Source organism: Danio rerio, chromosome 1 (genome assembly GCF_052040795.2).
Source record: "Danio rerio strain M-AB ecotype USA chromosome 1, GRCz13ab, whole genome shotgun sequence".
In the NCBI taxonomy this organism is placed as follows: domain Eukaryota; kingdom Metazoa; phylum Chordata; class Actinopteri; order Cypriniformes; family Danionidae; genus Danio; species Danio rerio.
Window position 1 is genome coordinate 18,725,333 of NC_141021.1, and position 19,780 is coordinate 18,745,112.

General features: G+C 35.1%; 1 long non-coding RNA gene across 1 annotated transcript; it reads right to left on the reverse strand.

The window, feature by feature from the left end:
* Positions 1-5,721: 5,721 nt before the first annotated feature.
* Positions 5,722-19,402, reverse strand: LOC103911400 (uncharacterized). The gene is made up of 6 exons (XR_015475988.1): positions 19,305-19,402; positions 18,425-18,566; positions 15,427-15,493; positions 14,419-14,569; positions 6,253-8,941; positions 5,722-6,153 (listed from the first exon to the last, which is right to left on the reverse strand). It is a non-coding gene; the product is annotated as an uncharacterized LOC103911400 (long non-coding RNA).
* Positions 19,403-19,780: the final 378 nt, after the last annotated feature.

Here is a 19,780-nt window from a genome sequence, read left to right on the forward strand (position 1 = left end):
GCTTTCTGGAAATCAAACATAACCATAGCATTGCCAATGATTTGCTTTATCAGCTACATGAGCATTCAAAAATAACTTTCAGTAGAATAAAGGGAAACTGTTTGTACCATGAGTACTTTACAATTCATTTCAGTTTATAGATTGTGCGAATCCTTTTATAGTGGTAGTGGAATCTAAAAGCCATTAAATCTAAAGTGATGTCGCTGGTCATTTCAAACCAATACAGTACTTGTACATCTCGCTCAAATGTATTTGTGTTGCATTTTCAAGGAGCTGAGCACAGAAATGATGTGGACAGAGAGATAAATAGTTCTATTCTTCAAGCTTCAGAACAGATTGATGTCTTCCAGAGCACAAAAGAAATCTCCCTTCATTAAAAAACACGCATAAATGAAAACAATCCTCATCGTGTTCGCTGGACACATCAGCTTCACATCAGAGAAACAGTTGTTTTCCTAGGTTAGTTAGAGAGTTGTTTTGATCACCTCGAATGTGCATTTCAGATGGTAATGACACCCTCCGCTTATGAATTCTACACCTGCTCGCCTGATAACAGCCTGTGTGGTTTTGCTTTCCAATCTCCATTTTCAAAAATATACCTATTATAATGGCAAATGAGGGGATTTACTCTTCTCCGACACAAGCGGCATTCTGATTGGGAAACGTGAATCCCTGTCAGCGTGCTATCTTATCTTTTAAGCCTAATGACACACTTTTTCTTTCTGTGCCTCATTCTCATTTCAAATCACTTCGGTAACATATTCATGAATTCATAATGGAAGAGAAGATAGACAACTTCAACTGTTTTAATCAGGAATTTATTAATTTATCCTCGTATGATGACAAGAAACTTAATTCTCTGGAGAAAGCGGGCAGGTCATGCGTTTGAATAGCATTTCTGCAATTTTTTAACAATGGATTTTGCTTTTTTTTCTAGCTTCACAATGGTTTATGTAGGTATCAAGAGTGAAAATTTGACATTAGGAAGAATCAAACAGCACATTACAAACTATTTGCAAAGAAGACCAAACTGTGTGGAACATTGCAATGGGATTATTTTAAGTTTTTCAGTATCATGCTATGACAAAATACTTTTATTTTTGGTATTTTGCAACTATTTTGAAAAAAAGAAACATTCTTATTTAATCAACTCGTCAAATTGTGATGCTTCTATACAACCTTTTGACATTGTTTTCAATAAGATACCTTTGGTATCAGTTTCCAGTGGTGAAAACCACAGGACATTTATCATAAATAAATTATATAAAATTATACATGATATGTGAAAACATGAAATGTTTAAAAAGCAATGACACCACATTTTACAGCTACATATTGTCAACTTCTTAATTCATTGTTTCTTAAGCAAGCGCAATTGCTGGAAAAATTTACCCGTCTTTAGGTTAAAAAAATCTAATTACCATGGGAAAAAAATAATGATAATAATTTTCCATACATTTTGGAAAGATTACAGGAGTTTTAAATTCACAGTTGGTGAACCCAGGTTCATTCTGAATACGTAACCCTATAAACAATTCTGGAGAACGCCAAATACATCCCAGGATTTTTGTTGCAGTTTTTGTTTTTGAGCAGAGGCGGCTGTATGCACTTTTTTAGATCTCAGATTTCTCTTTGAGTGCCATTTGCACCTGCTTTCCTTGCTTAAATCCACTAGAGGCCTCTGTCGACTGACTGACTGACTGACTGACTGACCGACCGATTGACTGACCTATCCTCATCCTTCCCTAAATCCAAAGGATATTGTTTTCAAAGGTACCGATTGACTAGCGCCCGCCCACTTTCCTATACCCAACTGACAGTGTTTTCAAAAGCAATCCAGAAAAAGATATGTCCTCGCGGCTGGCTGACTTTTACCACATTTTCAGATTTTATTAAATTCTCACCCTGTTATTTACTTGTTTATTTAGCCTTCTGTTTTTGTCTTAGCTAATAAATTGTGTACAAGTACTGCTCATATTTAGCTCATGATTGTCTTCAGAAACAAATTTAGTTGAAAATCTCTCCATTTCCTGATAGCAATCATTAAGTAATGTGGTTTAAATGTATTTATGCATATTTTAATATTCCATGGAAGGTGTAAGACCAATAGAATTTAATCCAATTGGTTCAAACATTACAATAGGCTGTCCTACCTGATGGTCATAAAATGTAATCACATTCAACTGTGCAACCTATTGGCACAGAAAGGATTATGGCATTTGCACAACCACAGATAGAGTTCAGAGAGAGAATGGCAGGTAAACATTGACAACCAACCTTTAGGTTTGGTATTGTCATTACTAACTGCACTATAAAAGTTTCTCTCTGGTCAATTTTTTGTGATGTATTGGGGTGAAGTTGTCCAGTGTGCGGTAATGCATTCAGCAGGTGTGGCTTTGAATGGCTATTTCCAGGGTGGGATGTAGGCCATCAGTGCTATTAGGCTAATGTTAGCATTTTTCAAGATCTCCTGTTGCACTTTTGCTGTAAACTTATTGCAAATTGGGACCAAATCTACTTCAATATAACAAGGGTGTTTAAATAAAAGACAGAATATGAATTTTACATAATTTTGACCAGTGTTTGGTGTTTGAAACAGCTTTCCTTGATTTTACAATAGCTGACACTTAAGACAGCTTCACGTTTGAAGTTAATTAAACCTGAACAGGCTATGTAGTCTTATTTCACACACACACACACACACACACACACACATACCCACCTAACAAACCAATGAGGACACATGACTCAACACCCTACCTTTGGGGACTACCCTTTCTGAAGGGTCTAGAGACAAAAGAAAGACATGACTGCACTACTAAAAATGTGCTTATTATGAATATCAGTTGATATTTGCAAAAAATTACTTCTATAAAGACCTGACAAATTACCTTCAAAATGAGGACAGTATTTTATAACTCACCTTTGGGGACATGTACACAAACTCCGGTATAGTCACACTTTGAGGACCGCAGTTATACACAAACTCAGGTTAAAGTATACTTTAAGGACTCAGTTATCTGAATATTTCTAATATAATATTATTAATAATTATAATAATGTTAGTGCAGAGAGACATATGATAAAGTAAATAAGATCACTGAAAATAGACAATTACATTTTTTCCTTCACAAATAACTCAATCTGGTGTCAGAAGATCATTTGGTGTCAAGTATTTTTTCATGAAATGACATATTTCTCTCATAAATAGTATGTGAGAGACAGCATGTTAGCAGAATAATACATACAAACTAATTTTAAAAAACAGTAAGGGAGAAGTAAATGGATGACCTTACAGTGAGTTTATGAAGCTCAATGGACACATTAATATCCAATGATATGAGAAGTGATGAAACTCTACTGATAAGTCATATGATGGTTAATATAGTATACCTCAAATCCATTCACACTAAAACCCATACTGTATAAAACAAGGGTTGTGAAGTTCAAATTCATATACACTACCTACTTACATGCGCCATAAGACACGTTTCTCAGTGAAAACAATTACTGTGAAAGTCTTTATACAAATGATCAGTTGAAATAGGAGTGTCTATAATTAATTTAGTTTAGACTACACTGGAAATACACACATTTGAGGACTCTGTTGATACACACACACACACTGCTTTAGCTACACTTTGAGGACTCTGGTGATACACACACGCCTACCTTTGGGGACTCAGTTGATACACACATACCTTTGGGGACCTTGGTGATACACACACACTGCTTTACCTACACTTTGAGGACTCTGGTGATACACACACACCTTTGGGGACCTTGGTGATACACACACACTGCTTTAGCTACACTTTGAGGACTCTGGTGATACACACATACCTTTGGGGACTCAGTTGATACACACACACCTTTGGGGACTCTGTTGATACACACATACATTTGGGGACCTTGGTGATACACACACTGCTTTAGCTACACTTTGATGACTCTGGTGATACACACATACATTTGGGGACCTTGGTGATACACACACACTGCTTTAGCTACACTTTGAGGACTCGGGTAATACACACACACACCTTTGGGGACCTTGGTGATCCACACACACTGTTTTAGCTACACTTTGAGGACTCTGGTGACATACACACACACACCTTTGGGGACACTGGTGATACACACACACTGCTTTAGCTACACTTTGAGGACTCTGGTGATACACACACACACACCTTTGGGGACCTTGGTGATCCACACACACTGTTTTAGCTACACTTTGAGGACTCTGGTGACATACACACACACACCTTTGGGGACACTGGTGATACACACACACTGCTTTAGCTACACTTTGAGGACTCTGGTGATACACACACACACCTTTGGGGACCTTGGTGATACACACACACTGCTTTAGCTACACTTTGAGGACTCTGGTGATACACACACACACCTTTGGGGACACCTACAATGATAAACACATAAGAAACAAAGATGCATTAATGTCCTGTTTAGATGAGAGAAGGACCCCCGCGGATGACTATTTCTCTGTGATAGAGTTTTATTTGTCCATGTTTTGTTCAGTTGAGTGCGGCAGGTCTGATCATAGTCACATAAGTGATAATCAACAAGCTTACATTTGTATTTGCTAAAATCTAACACAATGTTGTGCTTGGAATAATTCTGTTTATTGTTTTCTGAGTTTCATTTCAGACACAGTGTTGCCGACTTGTTGCAGCCATGGCTCTAAATGTATTAGACTTTTGACTAGACCTACAGACAAAACTATTGACTGAGCTCAGTAAAATGTTCTTTGATTATTTATTAATAATCTGTTTAATAACTAAAGCTAAAACAAATGGTAAAATAGTAGTTGTAAATTTATGTAATATGGTTTAAACAATTAAATAAAACATTTTAAATATATAAATATAATATATTTAAAAATAAATAGGTCATGTTTTGAATAACACCCATGTCCATGTTTATCATTCCATCGAATTAAACACAAATAAAACAAACATATTTATTTCAGGGTATATACAGAACTTCTTAAGTTGAATTTAATACCTTTTACTACCTTTTTTAATACCTTCAAAAAAAATGTAATACCAGCACGACTTAGAGCTGCAACTGTAGTGGCGTAAATTAAATCTTTCTAAATGCAATAACATATTGCAGATAACATATACATTTAAGTAAAGCAGAGGGATTAATCTAGATGTCACAATGGGCATTTGTTCATAGTTTTTAATCAATGTTATGCATGTCATTAATATCAATAGCCGCTCTTCTAAGAACAGTTCAGTACGGTTACGGTTGTTTCTCCACTGAGCCTGGATCAGTGCGGCACAATTACAAACCGTTCTCAGCACGGTTAGACAATCGTGCTGAATCAATGATGACAATAATACTAACAAAGAATTACATTTGTCATTATCATGCTGCCTTGAATGTGGGTTATCTGCTATATAAAGTCCTACTGTTACTTCATGAAGAATAAATGTATAGTTTACATCAAACAAAAATATGTTTTTTTATATGCGAGTTAATTTAATGAATAATATTTCTACTACAAAACAAACAAAATATTATAATAAATCATTCAATTCAAGGCTGAAAGCTGCAAACAGTCATCAGTAATTAAATAGAAAAAGAATATACATCTCAAAAAAAAGTCTCACTTCTGCCACTCTTTGCAAGTATTGATTTTGGTTTGTGTCATTGTAAATGCTCACACTAGTTATGAGCTGATTTACATTTTTCTGTGTTTGTGGAATAAAGCAGGCGAGTCAGCCGACCCAATAAATGAGCAGGCAGAGCAGGATTCTCGCGATGACCAACAGCGCAATGCGGTTCTTTGTTATGAGCTGCAGTTTCAGTGTAAACTTAGAAGGCCTGCTTCTTTGGCGATGATGTGTACAGTATTAGATTTTACATTTAGCGGACATTTGCGCTGAACACGCAGTGAATGCAACGCATCGAGATTCGGCCACCTTCTCCGAAAACACTCGATCTCGGTTGGTGGATCAACATTCACCACATGATATACATGGTCATCTGTGTCATTATTTGTAACTTTAGGTGGGATTTGCAAACCTGTGTACTTTTCACTCTTCAGGCGTTTTGCAATTCCTGCAGTCACAAAAGCTCCCTGTCACCTGACAGCGGAAAGCCTTAAGTGATTGACGGCTAATATGAACCATTATAATGGCAGGGAAAAGCATTTTAGCACATCTTTAGAAAAAATCTAAGCAGGTCGCACTACAACCATTATATGCAGTCGCACACATGCTCCCAAATATATTATGAGGTTGCATAGCTTAGTTTTTGGGCGCATATGCAACCAGAATAGTCACAATTTCGAGCCCTGGTGTGTTGACGTTGCGGCTTTGTTGCCAAGTTACCATACCACCTCACGATATCACTCCGGTCCTACTCTCAACATTTAAATAAATCCACGCAAATTTTAGAATAAAGGCCTGTACTCAACACAAACTGAAAATGTATCTAAAAATCTAAAAATTTATCTTGAGCTCGAAAATGTAATACCTCGTCAGATGACATTAACTACTTTTTAATACTTTTTAATGCCCTTAATTTTGACTAATTTCATTTACTACCTTTCACAACCCCCGCGGACACCCTGTATATTCTGGGTATTTGACAAATCAGTAAATATATGCACTAAAAACAAATTTAAAAAGTCCATAGGCTTCCTTTACCCGTAGGCAAAACTAAAATAGGCTATTAGTAACAAATATAAATAAAAGATGAAAAACTTTTTGTGAAAGCAAGAGATAATCGTGTGAGAGTGCTGTTATAAAAGGAGTCTCAGGTGACCAACAATTGTGCATTACTGCAACACCATTTATTCCAGAACATCTGAGCCACTTTCAGTTCTAAAGTTTTCATTTTTGGTTTTATTTTATTTTTTTAAGTCTATTTAAAGCTGCAGTAGGTGATCATCTTCAGAATCATGTGTTGTTGTGCTGGTTGAAAGTCTCTTCACAGTCCAAAAGTAAAGATTAAAGAAAATGATCTAAATGTGTTTATATGTATTTTTATATTCTGGGTAAGGCATAAAACTAAAACATGTTCATCCAATTAAATATTGTCGGGCTGACAATTCCCATAATTCTTATAAGTAGTTTAAACTGTCAGCAAATGTAGATTTGAACCACTGGGCATCTCTTCACGCAGATTCACCATTTGCGTGTGGATGCGTGCATGTGCGCCGCGCGTTCATGTGCAGACGAGCAGTCACAGTTGCGAATCAAATGCTGAATAAAAACCTGTTAAACTCCTAAATCAATATTGGAGTGAGTTTTGCACGCTGGAAGAAAAATAATACCATGACTGCAGTATTTCTGTTAGGCAGGTCATGTTCTGTGTTAAACTCTTTTAGTCACGCAGAGCTGATGTAGATTGTGTTGTTATGAATGGGTTATCTGCATAGAAGTGTTGTTCAGCCACTGAAATCTCCCCGTGAAAGATTGATGCGACTATTTTCAGCTTCATAAGGTCCTTTTACAGCATTGATAAAGTAGATTTATATTTAGTTTAACAACAAAACATCAGTAAATAGAGCTATTCGGCCTAGCCTACTTTACTGAGCTGAAGATGCTTTTGTATTTATATTGGGTCATTTCTGAACAATGACAGCCTGTGATGCGCTCTTTATATTGTTCACCACTACTCTGAATATTCATGTGAAATAGCATGCAAATATGGTTTAGTAATAAGTGTAATTCCTGCACACCACCGGCCAAACACTAGCTACATTTATAAATGGTGAATGACATGATCTAGTGGGTTGTTCACTGCCATCTTTACGATGAGCATTCGTGTTTCAGGAGGCGTGGCTTTGGATGGCAGGGGAGGGACTGTGTTTCAAAGATATTATGCCAACCGGTTAGCATTTTGGCAGATCACCTACTGCACCTATAACTTGTTTGTTAATTAAATCCTGTTTTGTTATTTAGCCTATTATTTTTAAGTAACAGTGAAGTTGCATATTAACTTGATATGCAAAGAATGGGAAATAAATTCTTTTTGACATGCTGATTTTGGTAAAAATTGTGAATATAGGTAATACTCGCCTTGCAATTTTAAAATCATTGTATTTTTTTTTCCTTTGAGCAGGCAATTTTCAATTTAAATGATTGCTGCTGCAGTCTGAAAGTGTCGGTTAGGCAATGCTGACGGACACAGCTAAAGCTGGATGAATTACAGTTAATGGATTATTAATTCTGATAAGAATAACATCAACAACAAGATAATATTAATAATAAGTCTTTTATTTAAAAATGAATTTAACACATGTAATAGGTCTACATAAATGTGAAACGAACCAAACATCATCTTTAAAATAGTCAGGCCTCAGCTCTCGGTGATATCTCTCCCTATCATCGATACACAACACTAGTGTCAATCGGCACAACCCTATCTTGTAGTAAACATAACTCCAAACTGCAATATGGTCATTTAAATGTCGTTCGCGCATCGACGTTCAGGGGTTCGAATCGAGATCGCCATCTTTTTACGATTAACTATGCAGTCCAACTATCACTTGCCAGTAATTAACCAATCTTTTATAGTAAAATCTGTATGTGTACTATTGGTCATACTGTATGAATTAACTCCAGAATATCTGGCATGTGAAAATACATAATTGAGCTATCCTTTCATCTTTAAATAAATTGCTTTAAGACACAATTGTATGATGTTATATAGTTAGAACAAGATTACATTTTAAATAAACCTGCCAAAGGGTCTGTCTTACCTTGTTCTGGTTACTCTGCCCTGTTCACTTAGCAGCAAATATCACTAGATAGGCTACCTGGTGCCTGAATGAAAGGGTTACCGTCTTATTCCCTGATCTTCTTGCTTTGTCTGACTGTTGTGGCTCAGTTTGTTTGTGAGGATCACTCATCTTCACGTTGTCCAAAGCAGGTGAGGAGACAGAAGCATTATGGGACTGGATGTCAGAAAAAAAACAGAGAATATCGAAATCAGAAATATTTGTCAAGACAGAACAAGTATATTCTTCTATTTCTAAATTCAGGGTTTCTGCAGATATCATAATGTCAAATTTAAGACTTATTAAGACCTTTTTAAGACCATTAAGTATTAAATTTAGGACCTATATCGCAATATCAAAAACACGCATTCACATAAAGAGATCAGAAGAAGAAACAGACAGTAAAATCTGACAAATAAACAGAGAGGTAAAAAGCTTCTGGAACTAGGTCATATCATTAATATCATTCAGGATAATCGATTTTTATTATTTTATAATTAATTATAAAGATTTTTATAACCATTCAAGATTTTTTAAATACATTTTTTTATCTAAATGATGCATCACATGCTTTTCTTCATATCTCAGACAGTTCTACCCATTAAAGTTAAATATTAATGGCAACAGATTTTGGGTTGCTCTACAATTATATTTTTTATTAAGGCAGAAATAAAAACAGAAAACAAGTACACTCACTAAAAATATTGAGGTTTTTTATTTTTTATTTTGCCCACTCAACAATTCACACATGACTTTCTAGCTAGTTTAGTTATCACCAATAAAGCCTAGAAATTGGGCATCAATATACTGTAAACTGATAAATATATTCATACATTCCTTTCCAGTTGAAGTCAGAATTATTAGCCCCCCTGTTTATTTTTCCCCAATTCCCATTTAATGGAGAGCAGATTTTTTTTCAACACATTTCAAACATAATAGTTTTAATAATTCATCTCTAATAACTGATTTATTTTCTCTTTTCCATGATGACAGTAAATAATATTTGACTAGATATTTTTGAAGACACTTCTATACACCTTAAAGTGACATTTAAAAGCCTAATTAGGTTAATTAGGTGAACTTGGCAGGTTAGGGTAATTAGGCAAAATTTTGTTACTTAATTTTAGTTTGTAACTTGTAAATTGTTTTAAATTCGAAATTGTAATATAGGTCTATACATCAGTGTAAAACCTATGAATGATGGAAAAACATTCTGTAATATTAAAACCAACTGGGTCTACACTTTTGCATGGCCTCTTTTTTTAAACAAATTTATCCCTCAGGTTTTTCCAAACTTTTACAAAAACTGTCGTCCTTTCCCACTGCTGTTGCAATTTCTAGCCAAAAAGTATTGGTCATCTGGTTCTACTTCTCCCTATGATCACGCATGGACTGATCATAAAGAAGATGTGTGTATAGGGCTGGATGATATGACAAAAATTTATATCACGATATACTTCTTAATTTCGGTCGATATGATATAATTCCGATATCGATATGGACAATATTAAAAAGACATAAAAAAACTGCCAAGAACGCACACAATAAATGTCTGTACCTACAAATATCTGCAAACTGAATTTGCAAAGTCTATAATACCTCCAGGCTCTTATAACTTTTCTTTTAATAAAAAGGTTTAAAAAAATTTTACTTGTTAACTTTTTCAAATGTTCACTCTCTTTATTGTATTTAGCCTTTACAAACAGACATATATATATATATATATATATATATATATATATATATATATATATATATATATATATATATATATACACACACACACACACACACACAGGGCTTTACATTAACACCCGGCAACACGCCAAATTCAGGTAGATTTCAGCTTTGGCGTGTTAGACAGTCACTCCCACAAGCCACTTTGCCTGGTTGAAAATAATTTTTTTTCAATTTTGTAGTTGTCCTAAAAGCAGGGTTCGACAATATAAGGATGACCCAATATGCGTGCAAATGTGATCTTAGAATCGAGAAGTAAAATAATTGTGATCACGTGAGCAGAAGAAAGCAAGTGAATACCAAATGAGAGGATGATCATTAGCCACGACAGATTACTGTAAATATTTTTGATACATGACAATAGTTATTTTTTAAAAGTCAATTGCTTTTCTTTCTTTTTTAAGAAATGTTTTATTAAATAAAAAGTATAGTATACAGCTATATTTTGCTTGTTTTGACACATTAAAAATTTGTGTCTAAGAAATAATTATTGTTTTGTATGGTTATAGAGATAAATTTGGTAAATCGTTAATTTTGAGCTCTAAAAAAAGTCATGCTAGTCGTGCAAACACTATGAAACCATGACTCCTTTGCTCATGCTCATTGAGCAAGCTCATACTCGACACATAAAAAGTGAAATGATTGAGGACACGTGGACATAACACAAAATTTAAATCAAGTAATTTTAGCATGTCAACGTCAAACTTATGCATATAAAATATATTTTTCCAACAACAAAATTGTGGATAGTGAAAATGCAGAGTGGCTAGTAAAGTTGGAAATCTACTAGCCACAGTGGCTGGTGATCAAAAAAGTTAATGTCAAGCCCTGTGCATATATATATATATATAGCTTGTTCATTCACATCTGTATTCAGGGCACACTTCAGGGCAAACTTTCTGCGACGTAGCTAACCAACTGCTGTGCTAAGCGATGGCAGCGTGTCTGTGATGTCACATGCGTGATGACGTACATCATGCTCTTTCTGATGGCTGAGCACTGACCGTCACTCAGTGACAAATGATGCAATCAAGGGATGTAACGGTATTGTAAATACCGTCATACCGCAATATTAATTTTTTCCGATATTAGCGTAGTCGCATGACTCGATAAAACTATAGGTCTTCTGAGAAAATTTGCTCAGGCGAATGAAGCGAACGGGAGGTAGTGGAAACTACAATTCCCATCAGCCCAGGGGTTGCCATCATTCTTTGCGGTCTGTTGTCGCTACAGATCCAGTAATGCGGAAATGAAGTGTGCTGCTAGAAGCGAGGATGAAAAAGACCTGGAAATGATCGAACATAAAGCGGGTGTTGTCGCCGCGCGCGTACTGAATAGCGGTGTTGTCGCGCGCGTTCTGATTAGCTGTGTTGTCGCGCGTGTTCTGATCAGCTGTGTTGTCGCGCGTGTTCTGATCAGCTGTGTTGTCGCGCGTGTTCTGATCAGCTGTGTTGTCGCGCGTGTTCTGATCAGCTGTGTTGTCGCGCGTGTTCTGATCAGCTGTGTTGTCGCGCGTGTTCTGATCAGCTGTGTTGTCGCGCGCGTACTGTAAAGCGGGGAGGGGGGGTTGAGCGCGCATACTCAAGAGCGGTGTTGTCGCGCGCCTACTGAAGAGCGGCACGGAGGGTGTGTTACATCGCGGGGGCACTTTTGATCATTTTGGAAGGGCATTTTCTATCCAAGACTAAAAAGGGCATGTGCACTGCACAGGATGAGCCCTATGTGTGCACGTGCCTGCAAGTTGGGGAATACGACTAATAACAGTCATGGGGACTGCAGAAACACAGCACACTGTTCAGATTGATGCAGACATTGACTTGTACCGCAAAGAGATCTCTATCTCACTCATGGTTTGTCCTCTCAAGTGGGGGAAAGACAATGCACAACGTCACCCACTGCTGTCAACCTGGGCCAAGTCATATCTCTCTTGTCCCAGAAACCTCAGTCCCAAATGAGAGGGGTTTTTTCTGTTGCAGGGGACATTGTAAATACCCAGAGATCCCAGCTTTTACCAGATTATAGTTATAAGATAATTTTCCTTAAAGCCCATCTCTATCTAAGTGAGTGAGTGATTAAATGTTGAATGTGATGAGTTTTCAACAATACTAAATTGAAACTTTATTTTTTTACATGGTTTAATATTTTTTTGTTATTAAAATTGAAGTTCCTGTTTCAAAGCTTACAGATAGATGGCTAATTTGTATGTCATTGACACTTTTGGCACTTTTTTGGAGTATTTTCATAAGTTTTGTTTTTCCTGTAAATGATTCAATAAATACCGTACCGTGACATTCATACCGAGGTATTACCGTACCGTGAAATTCTGATACCGTTACATCCCTAATGCAATCTATAAGATCTTAAAAATATAATTATTATATATATATATATATATATATATATGTGCAAATTTATATCGAAATACCGGAAATGAGTTTAAAACTCATATCACGTTACTGAAAACAATTCTATAGCGATATATATTGATATCGAATCATTGTCCAGCCCTAATGGGTGTATCAATAGGTGTATGCATGCATCAAGTTTATATATGCGCAAGTTTCATACATGTTTTGAACATAGTATAGGTTTATATGCGAGTAATTTATATGCTTGTGTTGATAAGCAAAGTTTTATTTAGATCCTACACGGTGCCTCATAGCCATCTGTGTCGGGAAGGTGGATGGTGAGGCGACAGGTTGACTTAAACTTAAATGATGCCTCATCTTCTGTCATTGCTTCTGACTCTCAGTATGTTCTATCGGGTGGAACAGATTTGATGTGTTTCCGCTGTTAGTCGGCAGACTCTGCACCACTCTACCGCACATTTTGCAGAGCACCGAAACTAAACGTTTATCGAAACTTAAAAAGCTGAATCACTTCCACACCACTGCATTCGTCTTTCCTCTCTCATCAACTAATTTGTCTGCATTCTTAGTTGTGGAAGCTTGTTCATTCACATCAGTATTCAGGGCACACATTTTGTAGCATTTTGTTGCATTCTGCGACGGAGCAGCTTAACTAACTTCTGAGCGCTGGCAGTGGCAGCGTGTCTGTGATGTACGTCATCACGCAAGTGACATCACGCTCATTCTGAGCACGAAAAGTCATTCAGTGACAAATGATACAAGGTATAAGATCTTATCTATAATAAAACAGATGTATGCAAATGTATATCGACCGGAAATGGGTTTAAAAATCATCACTGTTATTGAAAAAAATCTATCGCGATATATATTGATATCGAATTATTGTCCAGCCCTATGTGTGTACAGTCATACCTGTTTCAGACAAAAACTCTTCAAAGTGTTTCCAATTCAAATCAAATTTGAACCGCACGAACTGAAAAAACATTTTGTGAGCTCTGCCAGCCAAAATCATGTCGCGGCGGGCGGACCTCCATAAACAGTGATGACATCACATTTACCGCGCGCACTGAGTTCAATAACAAAAAGCTGATTGGCAATTGTCGGTATAGGGCATGTCGGTCTTATTTGTAGTTGTAATAGCGCAAATTACAATTGGACTAGTGAAATAGTCCTACAACACCCTGAGAACCTAGCAACAACAACAAAAAAAGAATTTAAATGAGTTTTAGATGTAGCGTTACATGGACATCGCAAAAATAAGACCTGTGCAAAAATATTTTAGACTTAGAATAGTGAATTTAGGACTTTTGAAGGCCTTAAATTTCGATTTTTTAATTTTAGCATTTTTAAGACCCCGCGGAAACCCTGTATATTCCTTCTGACCAGACTTTCTACTTATACATGTCAGTCAGTATTGCTATTTTGACTGTCAATATTACAGAATAAAGCATCCGTATAATTATGGTTGAATTTTATGTTTCATAATATAGACAATTGGTAAGTGAACCTACTGATTTCTGTAGACTCATACTACTGACCCCTACTCACCATAACCAGAATCTCCATAATTGTAGGTTATATCTTCTCCTGGAAGTATGTTGCACACAGCAAAGATATGATTTTCATTTTGCAGTTAGGAGCTTTGTGGTCATCATTTACAAGTCTCCCTAAAGACCCATCTTCTTTCAATGCATCCATGCTGTAAAACATAAAACAATCACTAAGCATAAAATACAAATAATTTTTAAAGTTTATACATTTAAGATGTACTATTTTTTTTTCTGTGACCATCTTCAAAGAGGTGTTAACAATAGTATCGAGAATTAATTCTATTTTAAAACTTGCTAATTATTTCACTAAAAACTACAGATTTGATTAGAAGTGTTAATTTACATTTCACTTCCCAATTCCTGTAATATATTTTTTATGTCTGTGAGGTACATTTTTTATGAAATTGCAATCAAATATGGGAACTGATTGTAATCAGAATGATCAGAATCAGAAATACTTAAATTTTGAGACGCATAATATATTATCGCCATATCGATATCAGCCGATAAATGCTTTTTTTTTATGTTATGGTCATCAGTCTGATATCAAAATATGGCCGATATATTTAAGCTGATAGATTACAGAATTGCCTGCCTTGCACATGCGTGGGTCGAACTTGTTCAGAGTTGTGCAGTGCTTGGACATTATTGTTGGGTGATACACAATTTTCATATCATCCACCTTTGAGATCACCGATCATGATACTATAGCATAGGCCAGGGGTCACCAATCTTATTTCTAGAGGTCCAGTGCCCTGCAGGGTTTAGCTCCAACTTGCCTTAACACACCTGCCTGGGTGTTTCAAGTATACCTAGTAAGACCTTGTTTATCTTGTTCAGGTGTGTTTGATTTGGGTTAGAGCTAAAATCATCAGAACACCGGCCCTCCAAGAACAAGTTTGGTGGTCCCTGGCATAGGGGCACGGCAGTGTTATGTTTGCTTATTTGCTCATTTATTTAACCACATCTAAACATATTTAATAACCTTTCGGCTAATCATACTCACCACCCAAACTTGTACTCAAGAACAAAATCCCCTCTGAATAAAGCTTCAGTGGTGAAAACTCATCCTCCTAAACAAAAGACGTTCATTAGCTGCAGTTTGTTGAAAATTAATTATTATAGGTTCATAATTGCATTTTTTGAGTTTGCATTAAATTCTACAGACTTTTGTGTTTTTATTTGAACTAATTGTTCTACTTGTCCTGTATGCTTCTCAAGCTTTATGAGAAGTGTCATTCATGTCTTTTCAGGTGCACTCAGAGGGCAATCGCCTGTAATGTCATGTCATTCAGCTTTTAATTGTTAGCATGATGTAGGTCTTTGAAATAATATTTATACAATATGGTTATAATGACATGTATAGATGATTAAACCAGTGTGTTTAAACTAGTTTTAAATTTGTTTGTTTTTGTAGTTTGGGCCAAAACAAATGTTTGTTGCAATTTTAATAGTTTAAGTTCATTTGATTGACTATTTAAAAATCTGTGGATATTATCAATGCATTTATTGGATAAAATAAAATTGCTACCTTTTACTGTAAAAAGTCCCCATCCCCAGAAGTGATTAAGGTTACACAGTCATATATATAAATGTGTAAAAGGTGAAGCACTATAAATATATATTTAAAAGAAAATATGTCAAATAAATGATCAGATCTCTGTGTGGAGCACTGGCTGTTGTCAGACTCCTTGTGCAAACAAAAATTTCTCTGAATAATTACAATATATAGCTAAATGTATTTGAAAACATAGACATACTATTGAAAATTAATACTTTAATTCATTAGAGTCGTACTTCTGTGGGTATTTTGGTTAAAGTAACCTAAAAGTAATACAAAAGTAGTGTAATGCATTTCTGAGATATTAATATTGTCATGTAACCAATTACAAAAAAAGAAATGGCAGTAACTTTTAATATATATATACTGTAATGCATTACATTTTGGAAGTAACTTGCCCAACTGTGTTCGCTATTGTTTGTTAGCACAAAGATTAGATATTAACGGGGATTTGGAACAAAATTGTTTATGCACAATGGGCTCTCTGCACAGCTAGAGTTTTAAAGCCAACGATAAACTTCCGGTGATAGCTTAATGTGGATATTTTCAATTTCACAAAGTTGTTTGTACATCATCAATGTTGTAATGTAATTACAATACATTCAGTTAAACAGACTAAAGCATTCATTTAGTTGTTCAAGCGTAAAATTAGATGAACAATGGTATAACCACTAGCGCCGTTAGTATAGCAAAAGGCTAGCGCAGATATTCCATTGAAAATACTGGGTAAAGTCTAAATCGAATACGTGGCCGGCTGGTATGTGCTATGCACATCCATATAGCAGCATTTTTATGACACTGTATAATAGGCGACGCGGTGGCACAGTAGGTAGTGCTGTCGCCTCACAACAAGAAGGTCGCTAGTTCAAGCCTGGGTCAGTTGGTGTTTCTGTGTGGAGTTTGCATGTTCTCCCTGTATTCGCGTGGGTTTCCTCGGGGTGCTCCGGTTTCCCCCACAGTCCAAAGACATGTGGTACAGGTGAACTGGGTAAGATAAAAATTGTCTGAAGTGTATGAGTGTGAATGAATGTGTGTGGGTTTCTTAGTGATGGGTTGCAGCTGGAAGGGCATCCGCCGTGTAAAACATATGCTGGAATAGTTGGCGGTTCATTCTGCTGTGGCGACCCCAGATTAATAAAAGGACTAAGCTGAAAAGAAAATGAATGAATGAATGTATAACAATAATGAATATTTTTACAGTACTGTGACGGTTGGGTTTAAGGTTGGGGTGGAGGTAGGCTTTAAAAAATAAAATGTATTGGGTATTTTAATAGATAGCAGCATAAATAATACTCAATACAACTACTGTTTTTACGTTACTGTGACAGTTGGATTTAGGGTTGGGGTGGGGATAGACGTTAATAAAATACAACAAATGTGAAATTTAAGAAATAATATAAATAGTTTTCGTTAACTTTCGGCTGCAACCATTTCTGATCTAGCAACAACCAAAATACAGGGTAAAAAAACTGTCATATTTTAAAGACATGGCGGGGGAAATGGACTTTAATGCAGTGCTTCTTGTCCGATCTGAAACCCACTTTATATCATATATATAACAGGTAGTGAAGATTACTGATTTTTAAAGAGATCAGATCTTAAACGTGACAATTTTGAAATGGAAAGATGTCATTGGAAGCCATTGGACTGCCTGGCTGAAAATTAAAAGTGTGGTAATCTGTAAAATATTTTACAACATTACAGATACATTAAAAACTAATTTAAGTGTGTGTATGGTTTGCATTGGTTACTTTAACAATTATAATAGCAAAAATAATTAATGTAGTGCTTTGTTGTATATACATGTTCAGAGTTAATAAATGTTTCAACCCAATTTAATTGCAAAAGTATGATAAAGTACAACAGGTAACACTTTAAAATAAAATTAATGGATTAAAGTCAACAGGGAGAAAAAAGCCAGATTCATTACAGTTACTGTGTTAATATAGGATAAAATAATACAACTGAATATTATTAGTTATTATCCCCATTTAGTAAAACGACTAACTTTAGTAAAACGATTGTAATCAGATTACTATAATTTTAACACATACATAAGCATTAAGAAATTATCATCACCTAAGATTAACATTAAACTTTACCAATAAATTTAATTAACTAATGTTTACTATTGAAGCCTTCTTGCACAGAGTTAATGTACAGTACAACTGACCTATAAATGTTTTAAATTTTAGTAACAGTTTCAGTTAATATTTCAACCTGTAGTAGGCCAGATGAACTTGAAAATATTATTGAAAAACAATTAAGTCTCTTAGAATGTTGCACTGTTAACAATACCACTGCAACACAACATGGATTTTACTAAAAAGAACTGTAAAAGTTTACATAATAAATAATTATTCAATGTATTTTGAGTTCCCATAATGTCAATATTGTACATGTTCATTATCAGAGAGATAGAGTGTTTGTGAGTATAACTTACCTTTGTAATTGTTGATGAATTGCACTTGCAGGTTTGTCACTTTTACAACAAATGTAATGTTCTGCATCCTCTTGAGGTATTTTACGCTTTCTGTTTTTTCTTAATCCCAGCATGAAGACAAAGGGCATGTTTCCTATAAAGACTTTACGAAAAAATAAATATAATAAATTATATTATGCTAATAAATAACATAATAATAATAGCATAATACATTTTATATATTGTCTATTGTTCTGCTGAACCCAAATGATTTCACATAGATCTAGTAATGTACTTCTATCTAAAAATTTAAATCAGAAATTAAATCATAATGTAATTAAAAACAGAATAGGTAGGATGTAAATCACATCCAAGATTAATTTTCCTATATTCGTTAAACAAAGCTATAAATACATTGTTATTTAGACTGAAAACAGGGCTAGACCCACATGAACCATTTTCATGTTTTTGTAACTTTACACACCTCAAAATTATATATACTTTGATATAATAAAGACGTTATATATATATATATATATATATATATATATATATATATATATATATATATATATATATATATATATATAATGTTCTGTGCGTTTGGGCAAGCTAATTAACATCATTAAAAGGCTTATTTACTTAAAGTAATTTAAAATAATCACCATATTAAACAAAAAATAAAGATTTTATTTTTGGGGCAACCACACAAGCACACGCAAGCACTATTTTGATCAACAGAAATGTAGTGTGTTAAACAGTATACAGCTAACATTGCTATTAAATACATTTCAACAAATATAATCGACAAAGGAATATAAGCACTAAACATACATCTTACAAAGGCAATGTTTTGTCGTGTAAGCAGTAATTATGCATTTAAATACATAAATTGATTTACCTGCTCTCCCTGGAGAGATGGGTTCGCGGGAAAAGGCGTCTCCAATTGATTGCGTCATTAGCACGTGTTTGCAAATGCCGCGCGTTCATGAGTTGAATGAGGCGCTGTGAGGGATGTGTGCTTAACACACACACACATACACACGAACAGAGGGGTGGGGGAGGGGTGAGGGAGGGAAACTGCAGCAGGTTCAACTTGGAGTTTGCAAAATGTATGCATTCACGTGTTGAAGTGTTCACACATTTGTTTTATGTTGAACATGCTCTTTTCATTTGACTTTTTTTTTTTAGAAAACCTGATTTTCTTTGATTATGGTGCACTTTAATTTAATCTCCAAATAAGTAAATAAATAAATATATATATATATAATAAAAAATAATTATAAAATAAAAATATATATATATTTTTAAAGTAAAAAAAGTGAGGGGAAACCTGATAGGTGTTGTAGACTAGAATTACGTTAACAAACTAATTTT